Source organism: Lolium perenne, chromosome 4 (assembly GCF_019359855.2).
Source record: "Lolium perenne isolate Kyuss_39 chromosome 4, Kyuss_2.0, whole genome shotgun sequence".
Taxonomy (NCBI): Eukaryota; Viridiplantae; Streptophyta; class Magnoliopsida; order Poales; family Poaceae; genus Lolium; species Lolium perenne.
The window spans coordinates 164,973,790-164,982,277 of record NC_067247.2 but is presented as its reverse complement, the minus strand read 5'-3'; the positions used below and the strand labels follow the sequence as shown (position 1 = coordinate 164,982,277).

Here is an 8,488-nt window from a genome sequence, read left to right as displayed (position 1 = left end):
TACGGAGAGCCTTTTGTGGTGATTTGAGTGTTTTGGTGTCCGCACCTCTCTAACAAAAATAGCGCACTCGCAAAAATGTGAACATTGGATTCATAAACAGAACTTATTCTATCCGGTACACCCGCATGCATGTATGCTTGCCCAAGCTGTCTCTTGCGTGCATGTCCTCATCGTGCAGGACGCAGGATTTGAACATGGATATGAGGATCCACAGTTTTGGTAACATGATGGACCATGGATCCACGGGGGTAGCCTACGAGGCTAGCAGTGTGATTATCTTTTGTGAGGTTCCTACTCTTGCTGAATCCGCGGGATCGGGGTAGTAGCTCACTCAAAGTCAAAAAGGCAAAGAGCAAAAGAAAACTGAAAAGTATTGTGGTCGCTGAATCTGCCGAAGAAGCCTTTCCAAGTGACCTGAAGCTTTGACTCTTGGAGCTGGACAGCTAATTAGCTGATTTTTTCAACTCCTAGCTGTACAGGTGCAAGCGGTGTACACAAGAGAGACGAGACGGTGCAAAGGGAGGCATGGATTAGCAAAAAGGTGTAGCAGAGCAGGTAGGCTTAGCTTTGTGGGAAGCTGGACCCAAACCCGGGCTTTCTGCCACTCACCCGCTGTCGTCGTGTGCATGCATGGCCACGCGCGCGTATCCGTGGCGCCCTCGTTTCTGCTGATCGACGACAGCCGGGGTGGAAAGCGTCTCGCCTTTTCTCGCCCCTCTTCCCACCGCAGACCGCACCATGCATTTGCGTGCATCCACGCTCCGGCCGGCCTCCGGTGCGCGCCACCTCGGGCTTCGTTTGAGTTCGTCGTCGCCCCGGTTACTCGCCGCTCGCTTCGTCCCCATTCAACCTACTCCGTAGCTGGTAGCTAGCTGCGCTGCTCCCCAATTCCCACGGCCACTCGCGCCGCTACTCACCGGATGGAGTTTGGCTAGTTTTGACAGGTAATAAGAGTAAAACTGCTACGAGACATTTACATGCGAAGCCGTGAATATCCCCCACTCCCCCGCTCCCGAAAAAACCCTAGGCTCCTACCCCCGCTCCCCCTCCTCCGCCATCGCCAGAGGTCCCGCGGGGCAAATCCCGGGCGGTGATGGCGGCGGCGGGGCCTCTCCCTCCCGTGGTGGCGGCCTCCTCTTCCGGCGGCGGGGTGCGTGGCGCGGCGGCACTCCGGTGGCGAGGTGCTGCAAGAAACCGACGTTCGGCGCATCTCGGGTTGGCGGAGGTGCTGCTCTCCCCCGCGATGGTGGCGTCCCCTGCGGTGGCGGCCGGGAACTCAGGGCCCGCCGTGGCTGCAGGCCGGCGCGTGGACGCCTGGTGGTGTCGGCTGCTGGGCACCATGGAGGTGTCGGCGGCCGGCCGGGCGGCGGCGGGCTGGAGTCTCACCCTCCAGTCCCCATTCTTCGTGCGGTGAGACGGAGGTCAGCACCTCCCTCTCCGGCGACCACGGCGTTGCTTCTCAACGGCGGTGTGGCCAAAAGGCGGCTCCTTGCGGCGCTTCTCCGACGGGCTTGGGTTTGGCGGCAGGACCGGGGAGAAATCCCTGCGTAAGTTGGCGACAGCGACGCCCGCGGGCGACGTCACCTCGTTGGAGGCGTCGTCATGGTGCTGCTCGCTCTTCCCCGCGTCGAACATCGGGGGAAACCTTGATCCGGTCTTCGGATCGGGCGGCGGCACGGCTGTGTCGTTTTCCTTCTTGGATGTGTCGCCTCGATGGTTCGGGAGTCCTTGGTACGCCATTTGGAGTCGGTGGTGGCCGCCGCTCAGAGCTTGGGCTTCCGGGGCGCTATGTACACCGTCGACGTCACTTCTTCGTGGTCGGCGCCTCCTTCGATCTGGTTCAAACCCGCCGTTTCAGGGTACTTTTGGGTGGGCGGTGCGTTGGCTTGTGCCATCTTAAAGTTGGAGTTGGCTTCCTGGAGTTCCTTTCTTCGGTCGTGACGCGGCCCAGTAGCTTAGTGTATCATCTCCTTTGGACGGTGCAAGGTGAGTTTGTCGTTCGGCTGGTGTAGGTGGTGTTGTAATCTGTGTGGCGTCGTGTTTGTATCGGGTTGCCTTCGTTGACGTTGTTTCGGCCGTCTTGGCCTCTTCTTCTATGGAATTTGATGCACCTTCCAGGGTGTATCCTTGAAAAAAGACATTTACATGCTACTTTGGCTAGTAGTAGTATTGAAGATCTATACTCTTTATTTAAAATGGCCAATGTTTCTCATGATCATGTGTAGAGGATATTATTATATCTATCTCTTTCTGGTAATGCTTGCATACGATTTAGATCTCTGGATATTAAATGTCGTTTTGACTGGACATTATTGAGAAAGTCATTCTACACCAAGTTTATACTCCTAAATAAGCTTGTGATGATCGTTTTCATATTTATATTTTTGGCCTCATCTTAAAGAAAGTATTGCTCAAGCTTTGGGAGACTTAATGAACTCATTCGTAAGAATCATTGTCATGCTATTTCTGATAGTCTTATATTGATAAACTTCTATGTAAGACTGCCCCAACATCATAGATATTTTCTGGATAATTCATTTGAAGGGAGTAACACGGCTTAAAAATTGGCTCCATGGATAGTTACTTTAGGCGTTCGTGGCAGGATAAACACAGGCGAGAGCAAAGTAAAAAAAAATGCATCTGCACGCGTGAAGAAAAACAAGAGGCAACGCAACGCAACGCAACGCAACACGCGTCATAAATTCGGTTACCGCCGGTTATCTGCTCTCATTCGTCTTTTCGAACCCGCCCGCTCCTATGTTCTTCCATCTCTCTCATCTCGTCAGCGGCGGTTGCACTCTTAGACAGTTCTAAATGTGTAGATCTGTATGGGGAGCCTAATTATATACTTATTCATTACATGCAAGGTAGATTTGTAGTGCTAGGGTAAACTATCGTCGATTATGCCGTTTTTTGTTCTTCTACTATGTCTGTGTGCTTCTTGAATAACACATTTATATGTACATACATGTGGCTTATTGTTACATTTTGCTCGATTGGGTAATATTTGGTTTTAGGGTTAGATCGACACAATATTTCTTTTTATCTTTCATTGTTCGCGGTTCCATGTAATATGATGGTGTATGATTATTTCGCATTTCTTGTCCAAGATCCCAATGGATTGCATGAATCCATGGCTACAACGTTTTAACCTGGACATACGATGCCTAATATGCAGCACTTTGTTGTGGCGCCGATGATTAATCTGCAACAGTTGTAGGTGAAAGGATGTTCAAGTCGAACATATTGGTATGATAAAAAACCATGGTTTAATCATGCCCTTGGCTCTGTAGGATCATCTCTTTACTCTTTCTGTACTATGCTCTATGAGGCTACCTTAACGATATCCATTTGACAGTCATCGACAATTGCTTGTGCTACTTATACCGATGATTATAATTAGAGCTCTTTTACGGTGGTTGGCACGGAACTTAGGTTCCGTCTAATCAAATTTAGGTTCCGTCTAATCTAATTTTTTATGACCGTTGATTAAATCGATAATAAATTTTATGCAACTTCTATGACGTTTTAGAAATTAACTTATCAAATCAGAATCAAAGAAAAACCAAAAGCTCATCAACCAAATCAGAATAAACTCCTCTATACACGACTCGTCCAGGCCTTCTTTACAGCAGCGCCCGACGCCGGCGCCGGCACCACCGCGCCTCCCCACGTCGCGGGGATCGCTGGAGGTCACAGATCCCGTCCTCTCCGTCGCAGCTACCGCCCCTCCCTCCATCGAAGGGATCGAGTGGAGAGTCACGGCCCTGTCCTCTCTGTCGCAGCCCCCTCCCCTCCATCACGGGGATCGCCGGCAGAATCACTGACCCGCCCCCTCCGTCGCTGGGGGATCGGCCAGAGTGTCGCTGGGATCGCCGGGAGCATCCAGCCCCTACCCCTACCCCCTACCTGACGAGCGCCGCCCGAGATCACGGCGGACGCGTCTCTGCCTCCTCGTCCACCTCGCCTCCTTCGATCACCTCGAGATGGTTCTTGATCTGCAAGATCCCAACCCGAATTTCTCTCCTCCGTGGCTCAGTCTGGTGTAACGCCCCCGCTCTCCTCGACGGCGGGATCAGACCTCCAGCCTCAACAGTGGTATCGGAGTGGGCGGCCACCGCCATGCTCGCCTGCGGGATTGGACACCGTCGCCTAAACACTGAAGGTCAGTCTAGTGTGTGAACTTTGTTAGAGTCAAATTCAGTGTTTTGTACGTCCGTCAGTCTCGTGTCTGCAACATGGATGAGTCAAATTCAGTGTTTCAAATTTCTATCTCCTAGTGCCTAATCAAGGTGTACCCCTGTTAAAAGAAGTATAATAGAGCTGTATTTCTACATCGCAAATCACAAATGCATCGGTATCACTGTATGCACCTGCTAGCTTATGGTGTTCCGAAATCATACTGCTCTGAAATATCGCATTCAGTTTCAGTTTTTATATCATTAACCTGCATACCAGCGAAAATATGTTATTTGCTGCAGTATGCACACTACAATGGCCTTGGGCAGTAAATATATCGGCACTCGCATGAAATGGGTCAGCTGTGAAGACCAGACATACAGTGGATCTGCAGTTCAGATGTATGGCAAATGTAATCTTCTAAAATTGCAGATCATGAGTTGTGACCTGATACGGTACCTTCTATTCTCTTCCCTGTCAAAAGGAAAACCATGATGCATCAGATTGTACCAACTATAATACATCCTAGTTTGATAATTGGAGGAGTAATATATATGCAGGAGAGAACCGGACTACAATCATTTTGTCAAAAAAAAAAATTGACATTAGCAATGGCAAGTACTCCTACAAAAAAAAACATTTGATCGTCGAGCTATTGTGTCTCAGATTTTTAATACTCCGCGCTATTATGTGATCACCGAGCTATTATGTCTTAGATATGGGTTAGCATTTCAAGTGTGATCGTCGAGCTATTATGTCTCACATTTTTAATTTTGTTTTAACTTTAATACTCAGAGTTTTTGGTGCGTCATAAAAGAAATAAATTTGCTGGAGCGTGTTCTTGCTCACACAGATTTCAATTGTTGGATCCTACATCTTAGACTAATATGCTTATGACTATGCATGTATTGTACTTTAGATATATTGCAATGAAGATTTTCCTCTTATACAGGCCAGCGATGGTGGGAACCGGGGACTCGTCTTCCAGATTCCAGCAGCAGCTGGCGGTCGTGAGGGCCGGTGCTCGGATGCCCCATCATCAGGTTTGACTCAGCTCCCACCTGAAACCGTACTATTCATGCTAGTAGTTTGACCTGCTTGTTGCTGTTTTTGCAGAGCCAGTTTGGATTCGATGGTCATGTCAGCCCGCAGCATTACGCTGCTATGGCGCATGGGGTTGATTCCTACGACTTGGCGGCTCGTCATCCGGTACAAGGTGGATCCACTCAGTAGATGTTGTTTCATTAAGCAAGATGACACTCACGATCTCAACTCAAGTAGCTGCAGATAGTGATGCTTATTGCTTTCTTCATTTTTTCTTAATTTTTTTTTCTTCCCCTATATAAGGTGGGTCTTGATGTTGTACAAATGAAATTAATATACAGTGTGTGAATATAACTTGGCATTTGCAGTGTTGTTCTCCTACTTGTGACATTTGGTTTCAGCAACTAAAACACGAACAGATCATCCAGGTTTGAGAACAAGCCAAATGAACGGGACTTATAATACTATGTGATAATAACTGAACTTTCAGGTCGTCAGAACGAATATCAGTTCCCAACATCGTGGAAATACCATGTTACATAAGCTTCTTTTAGATAGAAGCATTCTGGACCAAGCCATGTAAGAGGATTAGAAAGATCAAAGAAATAGCATATCCTCAAAGGATGCCTTGTAAGGTGCAAAATCTGGGACAGTGAGTCTTGATGAGTATCCAATCTAGTCAGAGTAGTAGCTAGCTGTGTTATGCTTGCTCTTGTTCAAATCCCGTCTGGCAAAGGAATTTTTGTCATGCAAGAAGCCTGATGGATCTACTCGTCAATGAAACCTGATGGTTTTACTCATAGAAGAAGCCTGATTTTCTTTGCTTTCGTGTTACAAACTAGGCATCTTATACATGCATACCAGCACTTCCAAATCACCAGAAAACATGAATAATACAACCTATCTTCATCCAAGCCCTTCTGGCCAACATCAAGGTAGCCCAAAGTGCCAACAATACCATTCCACAAAACGTCGTATGGTTCGAACGTATCCTGGCCAAAAGCATAGAAAGGTATTAAGATTATATAAAAAAATAAGCATTTACAATGCAAGGTACGGTATATAAGTTGCCAGAAACAATTTAAAGAACCATACTTGCCTGTACTGCTTGGCCCGTGACAAATGTGGCAATGGATGCAGCAACAAAAATCAGGGTGGCGCATGCCCAGAATGGCCTATGTCTATTAAAAAAGTTGAGATGAGAAGTTGAGAACTAGCAGGCATATAAACGATGTCTACAATTCCAAAGTAACTAGACTCACGACAAATCAGTTCCTCTGTAAAATCTAAAAAACTAAATAGCTATCTGAATTAGTGTTGAACCATCTTGGAGTAGTATGAAGCTACCAAAAGGTACACCCGCCTTATTAAAAGTGCAAGCTTAGCGATCTGTATGATCTTGCTACATGGAAAATGCAGTACTAGATCATTAGTGTGCAGTACAAATTCAGAGATTCATATGATTTGTGATGGCAAGACAAACTCCGGACATGGGGGAAATAAACAGAGTGAGCTGCGAACTGTTCGGTACAACCTAAGGAGCTATTCAGGTTTGGGTAATGTTATATGCAGCGGAAGTTTCAGTGGCCGACAGAAAAAGCAGCCTAGCCAACATCTTGTAAAATCATTAGCATGCCAATGGCGAGTGGTGAATTATTCCGTTTGTTTGCATTTTGAGAAATAGTATCTCACAGACCACGATTTCAAACTTTCTGGTGCCATCACTTAATGCAAACAAATGAATGGCAAAGGTTTTTGAGCAGCTCCTCAATGCGTAACTAAATTGACAAAGTGCACACTGAAAACAACTTGTCAGAGCAATGTCTAATTTGGGAATTGGAATCAAGAAAAGAGGAAAGAGCTAGAGGAGGAGGACAACCGCTTCTCTTCTCAAACGTCGCCGCCGGCGCTCCTCCCCTAATCAGCCGCCCCGACAAGCGCTTCCCGCCGTCCCCTCCCCTTCGTCGCCTTCACCTCCCTCCATCGCGGGGATCTCCGGGACAGGCCGGTCCCTTCGCCTTCCCCACCCGTCCGTCGGATGGCCGCCGTCTCCTCCCCTCCCTCGCGGGGATCGCCGGGGCAGGCCGGTCCGTCCCCTTCCCCTCCCCTCCATTAGATGGTCGGGAGAGACCCGACGCCGCCGTCCCCTCGCTGCCCCTCCGTCGTGGGGATCGCCGGGAGAGACCCGACGCCGCCGTCCCCTCGCTGTCCCCTCCGTCGCGGGGATCGCTGGGACTCTGTCGCCATCCCCTCACCGTCACCTGCGTCGCGGGGATTACCGGCTGTGGAGAGAGTGAGAGAGACGAATGGATAGTGAGAGAGCATCAGATATGAGGTGGTTTGATTTTGGTTTACACCGGACAGATTTAAGATATGTGTAAATATGATAAATTATGTGTTGCTTTAAGATTTGTGTAGACTAATCAGATGCTTCAGCCATTCAAACGGACGTTTGTCTTATATAATGTTGGTAAATTATATTTGAGGTTCCGGTCCCACAAATTTTGGTTCCGGTCCCGCGGTTCCGGTTCCGTCAATTTGGTTCCGTCTAATTATCACCGTTAGATCGGGGCAGATGGACAGTTATTAAAAATGCCAATCACCCTAAAACTTGTATTATAATTTGTGGCTCTATGTCTTTCGAGATCGTCCCGTTGAACATGTGCTTGGTACAAACACAAATGTTGTGCATTCTAATTGGTTCGCCAGTTCCATTTCTGAATTTTTGTGTCCAATGTAAATACGAAGACCCAATTTGTTTATTTTTTCTTTGTTTTGTTGCAATGCCCGATGATTAAATTGTGTACCGTTCAATGGATGATCTTGCAAGACCTAGTGTCGTGCACAAATACATAGCTTGCGCATGATCATTGGTCTTGCATGATCATGTCTTAGTCATTTATGTTTTAATATGAGGCTCCTGGTTCTATATTATGTATGTAATTTTTTTGAATCTGGTGATGATTAAAATATGGCACCATATATGTAATGTGAAAGATTATTCATAAGATCTTTTCCTTTATACATGAACATTGCTTGCGCATTCAGTTTACTCTTTTAGCACTCCCTTTGCTTTGGGTGTCGCTATATGAGGCTATATCTCTTTAACACGATGAGATATTGTAGACATATAAATTGCTTGCGCGTGTTCTAGTAATTGGCCTTTTTTTTGCAGTGCTCCAAGTCCAAGATAATTATGGGTAATGCTGTCCACAACCTTGGCAAAGGGTGCTCTAAGGGCATCTCCAACCCCACGACCCAAACG

General features: G+C 47.4%; 2 long non-coding RNA genes across 2 annotated transcripts; one reads left to right on the top strand and one right to left on the bottom strand.

Moving 5' to 3' along the window:
* The first annotated feature begins 3,577 nt into the window (after positions 1-3,577).
* LOC127294429 (uncharacterized) lies at positions 3,578-5,577 on the top strand. The gene is made up of 4 exons (XR_011743009.1): positions 3,578-4,165; positions 4,482-4,634; positions 5,132-5,222; positions 5,296-5,577. It is a non-coding gene; the product is annotated as an uncharacterized lncRNA (long non-coding RNA).
* A 92-nt stretch (positions 5,578-5,669) lies between these two features.
* On the bottom strand, positions 5,670-7,547 carry LOC127294430 (uncharacterized). The gene is made up of 2 exons (XR_011743010.1): positions 6,323-7,547; positions 5,670-6,215 (listed from the first exon to the last, which is right to left on the bottom strand). It is a non-coding gene; the product is annotated as an uncharacterized lncRNA (long non-coding RNA).
* Positions 7,548-8,488: the final 941 nt, after the last annotated feature.